This window comes from Bidens hawaiensis, unplaced genomic scaffold, assembly GCF_021521415.1.
Source record: "Bidens hawaiensis isolate Kalapana, Puna unplaced genomic scaffold, B.hawaiensis_p1.1 tig00004124_1, whole genome shotgun sequence".
NCBI lineage: Eukaryota > Viridiplantae > Streptophyta > Magnoliopsida > Asterales > Asteraceae > Bidens > Bidens hawaiensis.
The window spans coordinates 273153-288777 of NW_027491244.1; positions in this window are offsets into that span (position 1 = coordinate 273153).

The window sequence follows — 15625 nt, forward strand, 5'->3', positions numbered from 1 at the left end:
ATCTTATTTTACATGGTCTTTTTGTAACACTACGCACACATAATTATCATATGTAGACAAGTTTGTTATTTGTTTTATATAATGTTGAAAGTTTATATAACTAATTAGGATTTATTCTCGTATTACAGGTTGTGTTATATTTATATTTTGTATTTAAATTTTATTTCTTGTTTATTTAGGGGGTGTTTGGCCTAGCTTTTTTAACCAAGCTTATAACATTTTTAGCTTTTTTTTACAAAATAAGCTTAACTTGGTGTTTGGCTTAGCTTTTTAAGCTTATGCTTATTAGCTTATATAAGCCCATTTGAAGAAGCTTAATTGAAGATGGTTTTTTAGCTTATTTGTTAGATGCTTAATTGTTTAAGGGTGTAAATTACTTATTTGTTCTCAAATGGTGGCGAATTAGTAATTATTACTCTAACAGATTAAAGAATGTTGGATTTAACAACTTATTAAGACACAAAATTAACTTATAGAATATAAGCTAATCTAAACACTTAAAAAGAGCTTATCAAATAATAGAAAAAAAGCTATAAGCTAATTTTATATATAAGCATAAGCTTAAAAATAGAAGCTAGGCCAAACACCCCCTTAGGGTTTAATGATTAAAGAGTTTCACAAATAAATGAGATGTTATAACCCGTTTAAAAGCTATGGGTTTGGTGAGACCCATGACCCGCTTATTATTTTTTTACTACAAAATTGTTTCTTAATATAAATAATATCTTATTCTTAAAAAATTGGGTATTAATTTTTAGTATATCCATATTGTGTATAATTTTCATATCAAATATCTAGTGAGATTATTTTTTAATATAATGAGATGTTAGAACTCGTTTAAGGTTATCATTGTTTGGTGAGACCTATACCCGTGAATTTGGGTCAAATGTATGAGAAGTCTTCATTTATAAATAAACCAATATGGTGGCTTGAGAGAATGTAAGAAACAACCAGAGAGTTTTTAAATGTTTCGTTTATATATATTTAAGATTAAGATTCTTAGTTCTATAGTTTTTCTTTTCTTTTCCTTTTTTTCTTTCACTTTCTTCGTTTTTTTTTTTTTTTTTTTGCATTCGACGTGTATTGTAATTTATTTACATCCTCATATGTTAATTTACATTATCGTTTATAATATTTATATATTTTTTTGAATTTTAATTGTATTTATTGTAAGAAAGTTAATAATATACTTAGCATTTGATGATAAAAGGGCTTCATAAATAAATGAGATGTTATACTGGTTTAAAAGCTATATGGGTTTGGTGAGACCCATGACCGTTTATTCTTTTTGTACTATAAAATTGTTTCTTAATTATAAATAATATCATTTAAAATATGAATATTAATTTATATCCCTATTTTATAGGATTTTCATATCAAATATTTGATATAATTAATTTTTAATATAATGAGATCTTATAACCCGTTTAAGGTATATTTGGGTTTGGTGAGACCCATACCCATGAATTCGGGTCAAATGCATGAGAAGCATTCATTTAAAAATAAAACAATCTGGTGGCTTAAAAGAATTTAGGGAGCTTTCGTTTATATATATTTAAGATTAAGATTGTTCTTACTAATAACACACTGTTACTAAAAACATAAAGTACTAACATTAGTTTGATACAGGGGCGGATGCAGCTCTTAATCACCCTCAACTTTTCATTGGCAGTGGAATTTTTTTTTCTTTTTGGGTTGATTTTTCGTACTTCGCTATCCCTGAAAAAATATTATGTTACCCCTATTTGATTAAAAGTCAGCCAATTAAAAAGTTCATATTAAATAAAGCCCAAACAATTTTATAGCCCAAAGCAAATAAAAACAATTAATCTTTTTTTTTCTTTTGTTTGAACGATAAACATTAAGCAGATCAAACTAAAAAAAACAAGCTCAACAGAATCATCATTTTTTATAAGTTCAAATCAATAAAGCCTGAACAAAGTTTATAGTCCAAAGCAAATATAAACCATTAAAAAAATTTCTTTTGTTTGAACATGAAACAAGCTTAATAAAATCATCATTTTAAGGTTGAAATTTTTAATACAATTTTGCATATTCAAATTTAAGAACTTGGAAATAGATTTAGTTAGGTCTCAATTAGTTTGTTAAAAAATATTTCTGGTTTAAAACTTGGGATTCCTTTTCCAAGTTTGACTAAAATTGTGGCATTTTAGAAAATGTATACGAATGATTTTAGTAATGAAGAAAGAGGGCGTATTTTCGGGTGATCGTACGACCTTTTATCACACTTTAAGGGAATATGATAACTTTACAAAAAATGGGTGAACATGTGACCTTCTCGTGTAAGGGGACTGGGGGTGGTCCGTGATGGGCATCCATCACGCATGATGCCATCATGAACACCGTCGTCGGTGCCCCCATCACGCGTGATGGCGGTTTTGCGTGATAGCCATCACGTGGTGGAGTTCGAGATATGTTACCGTTGAAGGGGTCTCGAGGAGCAATTTAACCATCCATGAGGCGATGAAGCCGCCGGCGCCGGTGACGCAAATGACTTGATTGGTTGCCTGAGACATAATTAGTGGTTGGTGAGTTGTGAATAAACTGGCCGGATAATGGTGAGGGGTGTAGTTGCCGGAAACTGGCCGGATAATGGTGCCTGAGAGATGCGTGGTGGCCATTTCTTTGTGTTATGGTTCACTGCCACAGAACAAAATCCCAGACTAACTATAATAGTTATATGGGCCTGATCTATAATAGTTATATAGAAAAGATTGGGCTTTTGTTAGTGGGCCTTCAATTTGTGTTTGTTTTTATTATCTGAACAGTTTACTTTGTAGGAGTGTAAAGCGTAAACGAGCTGAGCCGAGCTTCAGCTTGTTAAGGCTCGAGCTCGGTTCATTTTAGCTTATGAGGATCTAAATCAAATGTGGCTTGTTTAGAGCTAGAGGCTCTTGAGTTGTTTCTAAGCTCGAGCTCAGTTTGGGCTCGGCTCGTTAATTATTTAATTATTATAATGATATACTTTTATATTTATTTACATCTATATTTATATTTATAATTTTTATGTATAACAAATATTTATTATATAAAATTAAAAAATAAAAAATAAACTCAACACACCACACCACACCACACCACACCACCACCCCACTAAATTCCATCACTAGTGATGGATTTGGTTGGGGTGAGGTGTCACCATACCATTGGGTGTGGTGGGTGATGGATTTGGAACCACCCCCTCCCCCTAATGGCGGAAACCCAAAAGCACACCACTTTTCCTTTGGTTTATCGAATATTGAGGTTATCACTGGTTTTACCAATTGCAACTGTAACCATTGAAATATGTTTTTTCTTAAATGAAGCTTATCAATACGGGTTTGCGTAAGAGAATGGGTGATGAGTATTTGAACAATGATTTAATTTGTGCAGTCGAAAGAGAAATGTTCGATAAAGTAAAAGAACAAGGTGTAATGGCTTGATTTCAAGCTTTCAAAAAGCGAAATGGAGAAATTTGCACCACATGTATCGTGTTTCTATTTTTGTTTCCTTTACATTGTATGAAATATGGTAAAATAAAATTTGAACGTTACCCCTGATATTTATGTCTAGATCCGCCACTGGTTTGATATAGCGACTTATAATGTTAAGAAGAATACTAACCGTCCAGTTCTCGGTTCTCCTTTTCAAATTTTATGGTTCCAGTTCCAGTTTAAGTATTACCTGTTATTCACCCCAGCCGTATGGTGTATTTTCTTAAATTCACATTTTATCTGGTATTACGTGGTTTACATCCATAGTTCAGTACATCTCTGTGTTGATACATATTCATTCCGACCATATTTGTAAGGCCCCGTTACCGGTGCCTCACATTTGGACGTTGGATTTACTTATTCACATAGTTCTAGTCATCAAAGTTAATAAAAACATTCGCGGAATATAAAAACTTTCATAAACATTACATTAATCCATAACTTGTCTTAGAATAAACACATTGTCTTTCAAAATAACATAATATTAAACATAAACATCTTCTGATGCCAACCTCTTATTCAATGCCACGTGTTCCCCTCAAGCGAGCTGTCTCATTCTACTCACCTGCGTGCATACTAAAAGTCAGCTACGCTGAGTGAGTTCTAGTTAATAACATAACATACTTTACATCCATACATACGTACTTTCATTCATACTTTCATAATTCAAATTCTACTTTACTCTATTCTATTCTGCCTCAGATATTATTAGGGTCCGGTCCCTTTTTCTGCCTTGGATATTATTAGGGTCCAGTCCCTTTTCTGCCTCCGAAGTTATCAGGGTCCGGTCCCTTTTCTGCCTCGAGATTATTAAAGGGCTCGGTCCCTTTTCTGCCTTGGATATTATTAGGGTCCAGTCCCTTTACTACCTTTCTATCTCTTACATTCATAACATACATACATATCATTTATATCTCATACATAGCATTACCACTTGACAGCATGTGCAATATCCGAAGATCGTTCACGTACCGACAAGCAATCGTTCTTACATTTTCACATAATCACATAAGACATACACTTATCACTTAGGATAAATGTATTAACAATCACATCGAGTATGCACACAGCCCCGAAAACATAACACATAAATGGGGCTAGAAACTCACCTGGATGCGGTTACGTTCACTGTTAATAGTTATTCCCTTCTTGAGTTGTGCACGGCTAACTGTATAATATTTACATGTATCAATTAACTATTGGTACTCGTATCGTATTTCTATCTTTATATAACCCACAACGAACGGGGGTCCGGGGGCAGCGCCCCTGGCAGCGGGGTTCTAGGGGCGGCATCCCCTAGAGGGGTCCAAGGGGCAGAGCCCCTGGCTGGGGTTAAGCTGCCAGGTCAGCTTGGAAAAATTTTATTTTCATTAACTGCCTTAACACATTTTTCATTAACATTTCAAGTTATTTTCTAAGTTGGGCTTGTCTATTTAGGCCCCAAGATAACGGGCTAGTTTGTCTAAATTAGATATGGGTTTAGCTTATTCAGGCCCAACTGTCCATTATGGTATCTAGGCCCAACTGGACTCAGGCCCAAATCCAACAGAGAACAGAGATGGCCGAGAACACTGATCTGACCGAGAACTCAGATTTGACCGAGATCTCATGTTGACTGAGAACTCGTGTTTTCGGCCGAGAACCCTGACCGAGAACACATGGTCACCGAGAACTCTGTGGACTGCCTGTTGACCGAGAACCATAAGATTTGACCAATGATTCCCAAATTTGGCTGAAAACCCCCAGATCAGCTAACCTTCCTATCTTAAGTTTCCATGTTGCCCAGTATCTTGTTCTATGGTTCAAATTATGCACTTTTAAATCTTTATTACCATCGTTCATAACCGTTTACACTCATTGCTATCACGACTCCAAGATCTATCCCGTTTTAGGCATAAAGCTTAGACCTTTATAGCTTTAAAACGTTCTAGGCTAGATCTAGGGTTCATCTATGAGCCGTATATTGCCATAGGTCCATTAAGTTCATTTTAATCATAAAGTTTGTATTTTTTATGAAACATCAAGACCCAATCTACTCTAGGGCCAAGTTTCATGGCAAATCGTTCATAAAAATGTAACCTTTAATCGTAGGGAACATACCTTTCGATGTCCTAGGTTATGGATTGCTTAGTTATGAGATTTGGTCTTCTATGTAGCTTGTATATAGCTTGCACACCAAAGATCTATCAATAAAAGGCTTGATTTTGATCCGGGATCCTTGTTCTTGCTTGCGGCAGAAAATGGAAAGGTTGTGTGTGTTATGAAGGTGTAGGGAGAATAAGATGGATAAGATGGATGGAAATGGAAAGATTTAGGGTTTAAGGGGTATTTATACTCCCTTAAGCCCATGGACCTAAGACCCATCTTTCCTTTTTAGTCCGTGATTAATTCCATAATTAGCCTACTTATCTTTCCCTTTTACCGTTTTACTATTTATTTATTAACTCAAGTAACTTTTCCGTCATAACAAGTCAATCTACAATATTATTTATTATTCGAAATTTTGGGATGTTACAATATTTCAAATTATTCGTTTCTCATGTACGATCATCGGTTAATATTCTATTTTTATAAACATCGACAGATGATGATATGACTTGACACTCAGCCCAAATGGACCAAGTTATGTTAACCCAACTTAACTTGGCCCAAAAGCTTTTATTGAATTTCTTACTATTAAAGATGCACAAATCGAGTATATTTATGAACTGGTTCCGAGTATGGTCATCAAAAGTCATGAGACGGGTTGAGTATGATTGGGTATTTCACCGGGTTTGCCAAGTTTTATCGGGTTTGGGTCGGTTCAGTCCGGGTTTTAACCGGGTAGAGGTGGAACCGGTTCAAGGTCCCGATTTTTCAGCCTGCATAAGCGTTATACTAATTCCAGCTTTCCTTTTTGACTTGTACTTAATCCAATTACCAAAAGGAGAAGTTAATGGTGGATTGATGGTCAATGGGTGATCTAGTATTCGTTAAGGTGTTTTAAAATGTTTCTAGAAGTGTCTAGGTTCAAGTTTTAACATTTTGATTGTTAGAAAACAGATTAGAGATGTGATGTAACACAAAGTGTACACGTTTTAGCATCAAATTATCCTTTTATTTTGGTAAAACTCCATGCAAATTCGTTGTATTTAGTACTTAATTGAGTTATTTATGAATTTGCAGGTCCGGGCGCCCGCCCGACGAAGAAACGATGAAAAGATGGTGTTTTTCGAACAAAAATCAAGAATCTGCCCAAAGTGCATGATCATGCTAAGAAAGTGCATGATCATGCTGCAGGTGCATGACCATGCTAAGGAAGTGTAAGACCATGCTGACCAAACTGCACCATCATGCGCTTTTGGTGCACCACCGCGCACCTTTATAGAAACCCGTGCACATCTGATAACGTGCCAAAGTGCATGACCATGCTACGAAACTGCATGACGGTGCACCTTTATTGGAACCCGTGCACATCTACTGTCATGCCAAAAGTGAAACTGCACCATCATGCACTTTATGTGCACCATCATGCACTACCGAGAGCACGAGCCCTACGGGTTCCTAGCCTAATATAAGAAGTATGGTCATTTGGATCAATAACAACTAACACACCTGCTCATCTTCATTCTAACATTAGAAAGAATCCCGCCATATATAAGGTCTTTGCCGACTCTTAGCTTTCCAGGAGGGTTGGTGTTCAACCTTCATTCAATAGGGCTATCTATCCGAAAGGTCTTAATAAAAGAATCCCTGTAATAGAAGTTCATTCCTTAAATACCTTCCTAATCAGTAATTTGATGGTCTTCCGTAAAGACTTTCATGCGCACCTTCCTTCATAAGGACAGGTAACCAGGCGGGTGACTCACTCGTAGGTAGCACTATCTGATGCTTTGACTCGTTCTTTTAGTAGTTCCTTTGAAGCTAGTAACTAGAATATAGGACCCGGAAGGCGGGCTCTTATTGCTAAAACCGGAGCTGTTGTAGAGTTGATAAATCTCATTTGAGGGGATGCCCCTAGCAAGAAGCCCCTAAGGGGCGGTAGTCTCCCTCATAAGGTCGGTCGACGGTAGTCTCCCTCACGGTCGACGGGTATCACTTCCAGTGCACTATCCGATGCCGAGAACAAGACACATCAACTTTGAAAGTGCACTAGCTAGTGCCGGTAATGCACGACCATGCACTTTTAGTGCATGACCGTGCACTTTTTTGGAACCTGCAACTCTGAGCCGCCGAAAGTGAAACTTTGACTTACCCAAAATAGTGCACGACCATGCACTTTTTGTGCATGACCATGCACTTTGACCAGAAGCTTATAAACACTTGTTTTCACTTCATTTTAGTGTGTGGAGTCTTGGGGATTCTCTCCCAACCAAGTGCAGCAATTTTTGGGGATTCTTGGAGGCTTCCACCATCCTCAAGATTCATCATTCCATCCTTCAATCCTTGCTTGATCTTAGTTTGCATTCCTTTGTTCTTGAACACGTTTTGTAAGCTTATTTCTAGTTTGATTGTAGTTGTATTAAGCCTTATGGGCTAGTTACTTTTGCTATCTAGACAATGTTGAAGCTTTTGCTAATGTGATATATTATCTATGCATGATTTTGGTAAAGTGGTTTTCTTTCAAGAATATGGTTGAATTTATAAGTTGATATTGATGGTGTTCATGCTTGTTATGTTACATTACCTTGTTAGTTTTGCAAATGTTTAGGCATTCATGTTGGAAAACTATGTTCTAGATGTTTGTTTGTAAACTTTGAATGTTCATGAAATCTTTGTTTACATTACTAAGTTAGGAATGACTAGTAAAAATTAACTTGGTTATATAATTATTGATGAGTATGAAACCCTACACTTAATATTGGAAAATTGATGAGTGTTGTTATGATTCTTGACTTGGTGATGACTTGCTAGTTAAAGTTTCATAAGTTTACATTAATTTCATGAATTTGTCTACATTAGTGTAATCTTAGGTGGTTAGAATGTTGTTCATGCTAGCTTTCCTTTGATTATGAGACTTTGTTGTTTTGACAAACAAGTTAGTCTATGTTTATCTCTTGATTGAAAACCCATCATGATGATTATTTGCTAATATTAGGTTGCTTTATTGAAATCTAGTATTTATGTTTAGATTCATGATGTTTTGCCATATCATTGCTATTTTGTCATGTTAGTAGAGTGGATTCTTGTCTAGGTAGTTTGTTGGATTGATTGTTTTTCTTGTATTTTTACTTGCTTTGTTTTCATTGTATGCTAGTTTAATTAGTTTAATATTCAAATCCAGATTTATTTGTTCAGTTGGTCATTTACAAAGATTTAGTACTAGAAAGTTGCCGTGTCCATGGATTGATACTCGGTTCTTACCGACACTTTATTACAAACTATAGGTACACTTGCCTTTCGTGTGTGGTTTAGTTGTAGGTGAAAACCTATTTTAAAACCCGATTTGTGTGGAACTTTTACTTAAATATTTATATATATATATATATATATATATATATATATATATTCACACACGTCAAGTTTTTGGCGCCATTTCCGGGGATACGGTGACTTTTCGAGAACGATCCTAGTATTCGATTTAGCCTTGTTTATATTTTCGATCTATTTTATTTTACTTTATTTCGTTTGTATTCATCTTATTTTTATTTCAAATTTTAGTGTCTTTTACTTGTTTTGTTACCTTTTTTTTATTTCCGTAGCCACTTTGTGTATATGTGTTATTATTATTTTTTTATTTTTATATCTTTTGCTTTATTCGTTATTTACTTTATTTTTCTTCATGTATATTTGGTGCCCGTGATCCTTTCTGTTTGAGTGTTCCTCGCAGTGATACCTATGGAGCAGCACTACTATGGAGATTATTGTGAATGATACAATTATGATGACGGGAATTATCACATGGAGGTTTGGTGCGAAATATGTGGGGAACCCCATCACACACATGATTGTTATTACTCACCTGGGTGTCCCACCGATTTTAATGAAGAACCTTACCCTTATTCACAACCATTTGAGGGTACCAACATATCACCTTCCCAATTTGATCTTAGCACGGGATTTCTAGAGTATTGGGCACAAAGAATGAAATGTTGGGACGCGATGCTCGAAAAAGGCATGCAAGATATTGCGATACCGCTACCGATACTCGATACTCATGAATCCGAGGAACAACTCCGTAGATTAGAGGCCCAAAGTGTTGTTATCAATGAACTTTGTGCTAATCATCGACGAGAGAGTTTTCCTTGCTACACGAATGACAATATATATTGGGATGATGAGGATGAAATTAAAGCACCACAACCCTCATCCATTGTTGTGTTGGAGCAAACTCAAGAACCGGAGATCACAATGGACAAAGTGCAATTCTCAAGCCCACAAAGTACCGCAAAAGTCCCACCTCCGGTCGTATTATTCCATCGTGGGAAGATGAGTTTGGGGATGAATTGTCAGGTATACCGCTCATGGAAGTGAATGAAGAAGAGTTCGACCCGGTTGGTGATCTTAATGAATTGGAAGCATTATTATTTGGAAAACCAACCATGGAAGTCAACAAAGCACCGAACCAAGAAGAAAATTTGCAAGTGAGTGGGTTCACCAACAAACCAATGACTATGGTGACATCCGATTCACTACCTTGCAATAAAGACTGTCCGACCATGGATGAGCATGATGGTGGATCGCCACCCAAATCAAAAACACCACGGGAGAGGGCATGGAGAAAACCGGACCAACCACAGTTCAAGGCGTGTCAATGGTCATATGAACACATCAAAAGTATAAAGGAATGCCGAGATGATCGCCTTCTTCACTACATAAATTGTATCAGGTTTGGTCCGGGTAAATTTAAGTGTTAGTGGCATGACCCGTTTATTTATTTTTTCTAAAAGACATTTTATGTTTACCATAAATTTCTTACAAACCCATGGTAAACTCATCAAACTAAACGGGTCGTATAACAATTTTCAATATCAAAGAGCCACCCGTTAATAAGGGGTTGTGAGTCTAGCTATCGACTATTGCAAAATGTAGCATCTTTAGGATTTTCATGTGTTTTGGTTATGGTAGTATGTAGGGTTGCACCGTTTCCCCTCGTCAGTGCAACCCATTTGTGTGTTTTTTTAGTACTTTTTTTTTGTTGCAAACTATATATTGATGGTTTGGATTATGTTGGTTTTGGGATGATGTTTGTTGGATGCTTTTATTATATATGATGGGTTTATAATGTGTTTGTTAGTATGTCAGTGGCATGTTTTGGTTTCTTTGGTTTTGGATGCTTTCACGCGTTGCCGGGTCTTTGGTTTTGGCAGATTTCTGGATTTCAGGGGAGTTTTTCTGTTCTCTCTTTTGCACTTACTTTTATAGTTTTTTTGTTGTACAACGAGGGCGTTGTACAATTCAAGTGTGGGGAGGGAATTTGAACTTTGTTTGTCTAAAATTAAATTTTTTTTGCAAAACTCCTAAATAAATTTTTGTAACAAATAATAACCATTAAGCAATTTTTAATTCAAACTTTAATTGCATTGTTCTGAAGCACAAATCTTAACATTCAAGCCGAAAATCTTTAAAAAGACATACCTTTAAACATGACAAACAAAAAGATTTACATTCTTACTTTGCAAAATTACCCATTCCGCCCGTTTCCGTGAGTTAGCCTCGTCAGTTGTTTTTGCTCATGTTTTTACGGGCAATTGAGTGAGCCGGGTGATTATTGCAAAGTAGAACTTGTTTTTGGCATGCATTTCAAACCATATACACATGCATAGTATAAACCATTTGAGGAATTTAGGATAAACCCATGTCTAGCCATTTTTCATTTATATTTCCCTTACCCACATTATTCCCCTAGTAGCCCATGTTTAGCCTTTTCCCGTGTTTTTCTTTTCACCCTAATTTTATCGCCCACTTAGCCATAAGGTTTTTTATTTTTCACCCATTTTTTGTTAGAAATCTTGTTCGGCTAAGTTAGTTTGTCTTTTTCATTTCATTTTCATGTATTTTATCACTTGGGAATATTAGAAGCACAATGCTATCTCCCAAAGTGTTTTATTAGTTTGTATTCATTTGTATAGTAAAAAAAATGAAAAAAAAAAAAGAAAAAGAAAAAAAAATGTTGCAAGAAAAGAAGAGAAGAATAAGAAATTTGGTTCATCTCATATTGATGAAGTTTGATTTCAAAGAGCAATTTTTGGTTCGTTAGCTCTCGGTTCGTTTAGACAACTTGGTTTTGTGATGACCGTCGTTTGAGTCAATCAAAAACCTAATTATTCTAAATAGTTGGAGCAAGTAGGGTATCGTATCACAAGGAGTATGTGGTCAATGCTATTCGTGTAACAGATTCAATATTATGAAGTACTGGTTTTAGGGCTGATCACACAAGCAATAGTTTAAATTAAGAGAACTAAGCAACAAACGAACAAGCGAGTTGTAAACAGTTAACAAAGCAAATCACACCCGGGAATTCAAGTAAGCAACCAAACAGTATCTCATGTAACCTAACAAATTGATTATCAACGATTAACTGAAAACTGATCAACCAGACAAAACCTTAGACGTCAACAATTACTTTACACACGGCACTGGTTATCAAACGGTCATTGCCAGTATGACTCAGTTAAGGGTAATTGTACGTTTTATTGTATTCAATCTAACCAAACAGTTATATGACTAATTATCTAGCAACTGGTAACAGATCGTTCAGACCAACGTAAACCTAAACCGACCGAACACACAGAAATACCAAACATCAATGATCATATATCAATCAACAATAATCAAAACATAAGTATTCTTAACCACAAGAGAAAAACTGTAAAGAGTTACAAACTATACATCCCGGGTGCGATTCTAGGCGATTAACCGAGCCTAGACATAATCGAATCTTCAATATAGATGATATGGATCATATGTATGATCTTCACACGAGCTAGGATGGTGGAAATCGCCTATATGAACTGCTGGAATCGCCTCTTGGTCGTAAAAAACGAAGTTAGGGTTTCATGTTGATGAAAAACAAGTTATAAACTCAAAATCCCGTCTGCAGTCCCGTCGCGGTATGCGACTGGGTCTTCTTTGGCCCATCGCGTACCGCGATTGACCAAAGTCAATAATTCATTTATCACCCATCACGGTACGCGATGGGGACTTCATCAAACCCATCGCGTACCGCGATGGGACTCTGGAACAGCAAACTTCATTTTTTTCCTCGTTTTGCGTGCTGGACATCCCGGGTCTTCATTTCGTGTCACAACAGGTCCATATTGAGTACTTTAACGCCTGTGACCTGAAATCCAATAACACACGTATGAAGCATCGATAGTTCTAGAATAAACAGTTAAAACTAAATAATAAACGAACTAAAGCATATACAAAATAACCGACCGTCACATCCCCACACTTATCATTTGCTTGCCCTCAAGCAAAACTCTAAAGCAAACATCGACCTCCATCATAGGTATGTAGATTATCGACATTAATACTAGTAAGGTTTAAGGTCATACCCAGTTTTCCAGACTGACACTGTTTTTAGATTGACATCTCACAAATACGGTTAAATGCTATGATAAAAACAATAGAGCCGCCCAGACAGGTGTACTTTGTTTCGGTTAAGGCACACATGCTCATACCACTCGTAATATAACATCTCTCCTCTCGGTTTAATATATGGACTAGCAAAAGATGTGCCAGTATCACTCAGCTCTCAATATCACTCATAAGTACATATTAATCCATCAAGCTGCTTTGGCACAAATGCAAATCAAGAGACCTTTAAAAGGGTTGTAACGGGGCCAGGTGTAAGGGTATGGAAGGGAAATATTTAAGTAGCTCAAACGATCCGACCCGACCTATTACAAAACATCTAAAAAATAAAAACGAAACTAATGTACCACTAACTGACTGATTATATACATCTAAATAAACAAACTATCAACATACTGATTTCACATTTTTTTTTAATAATAAACGAACATCAACGAACTACAGATTATATAACTAAATATAAACAGACATCTTTTTGTCTTTTTCTCAATTTTTTAAGCATAATAACGTGATGCTTAACAATGGAACAAATACAAAAACAAAAACAATTACAATTACAAATAAACCTAGTAAGCCGGATCGTCTCGCAACATAATGTCGGGGTTAAACAAACGAAAAAATAAGTCCAAGAAATGTTTTCTAAGGAACCCAACCCCCCGCCCCTCACATTACCCACGCTCATATGTATAATGTATGAGGCCCAACCCCCCAGTACCCACACTCTCGCTCATCCAGACGAGGCTTAACCTAATTTCCTCTATCACTTTTGCATTTTGCTAACTACGATCCCGTAATCCATGAACATCAGTGAAAGCACTCAAATGACGTGTGTGTACTATATATTATATGTGTATTATATATATTTGGGTCCACTCACACACGTACCGGAGGAATAGGGTTGACGACATAAACATGTGTACCTGTCCCCATGACTCGTTATCCCCGCCTAAACGACCCCATTTTCAACTTCTCGTAATAAAAACATTTGTGACTAAGACTAATGAGACGCTGAGAAACCAACCATGACCAGAAACCTATGACTTGGCATTAATAGCAATAATTAACAATTAACAACTTTGGTTTCTGAACACTCTTCGAGCTACTATCGGGCTAAAATTTTTCAAATTTCCCCCATCCCCACACTTGAGGTTTACATTGTCCTTAATGTTAAAATAGATATAATGATTAATAAACATTTAAGGGACGGGGTTGAAATTTAGTTTTTTGATTATTAAGCAATTTTAAAAATTCGGGGCTCATATGACTGGAATTATACAATTACACTTTTAACGTGTAAAATAATAAAACAAAATTAAATTATGAAACTGAAATCACCTGATATCAACGTGACTGGAGAAGGACCAGTCGGCTCGTGAACTCTCAAAAACACTCGTGTACTCTCGTCTCATCCAATTACCAAACTGACAATCGAACCTGCAAAATCTCGAGATGTGTAGAAGCAAGCTTCTCACAAGTGTAAGACATAGGTCTTTTAAGAGTTATGAAAATGAATATTTGTTAATTTTATTAAAACAATTACCGAGCCAAATTAATTCGTTTCATAATAAAAATTGTTAAGTTAGTTAGAAACGTTAAAAGACCTAACTCACTTTCGTAGGAATCACAATTGCATTTAGCGTATGCAACAAGCCCTGTAAACCCCCCGATAGCCCGGGAGGACGAGTGGGGTTTCGTGAGGGTTTATAGTGAACTACACCCACAAAGTTCGAATACAACAAAACGAAACAAATGACAAACTAACAAACTTGACACAAACTGACCAACTGTCTCGAAAAACGTGCAAAGCAAACAAGTGATATGTCGTTTCGGGTTTTGAAATATTAATAAAGTATTTTAAAAATATGTTCACATAAATCGTTTAAAAATCGAACAAACACTATCATTAGTTTTATAAAAAATAAAAATAATGATTTATAAATGTGAATATCAAAACCCGACTCGTCACATTGAACAATCCCGATCAATTAACCCGAACAACCAACCCGAACTACCCGACAAGCACAAAATCCAACAATTTTGATTATCCAACCTAATAACCTAGCCAAACAACAGTCTTAACCCTCCCGACAACTTTTATTGCAAACTAACAAATTAGCAAATTTGTAAGCCTAATATCAAACTCAATCCCGTAACCCGATATTGTAAACCCAACCAACCCACAACTTGATTAAACTACATACTCGACAACTCAATAAACCGACAATATGTAAGTTAACAATAATAACCCATTACCTCGATGTCGAATTTGAAAGTCACAGAATAATAATAATATCGGGGACGGACACGGCGGTGTTGGAGGTTACTGGGTGGATGAGGGTGGATATCTGCGGTGGTGAGGGGTGATTGACAAAAGGACGGCGAGGTGGTGGGGGTTATAGTGGTCGGAATGGTGGGGTAAGGTGATGGTGGTGGCGGATTGAACGATGGTGGGTGGAATTGGGTTCGGCGGTGGTAGGTTGTAGGGGTACGGCGACTGTGGTGGTTATTGTGATGATAGGAGATGGGAGGGTGGTGAGTGGTGGTGAGGGTGGTTGGTGGTTGTTGTGCGGAGTTAGACGGCGGTGGTGGTGAGGGTGGTTGGCCGGAGTTCG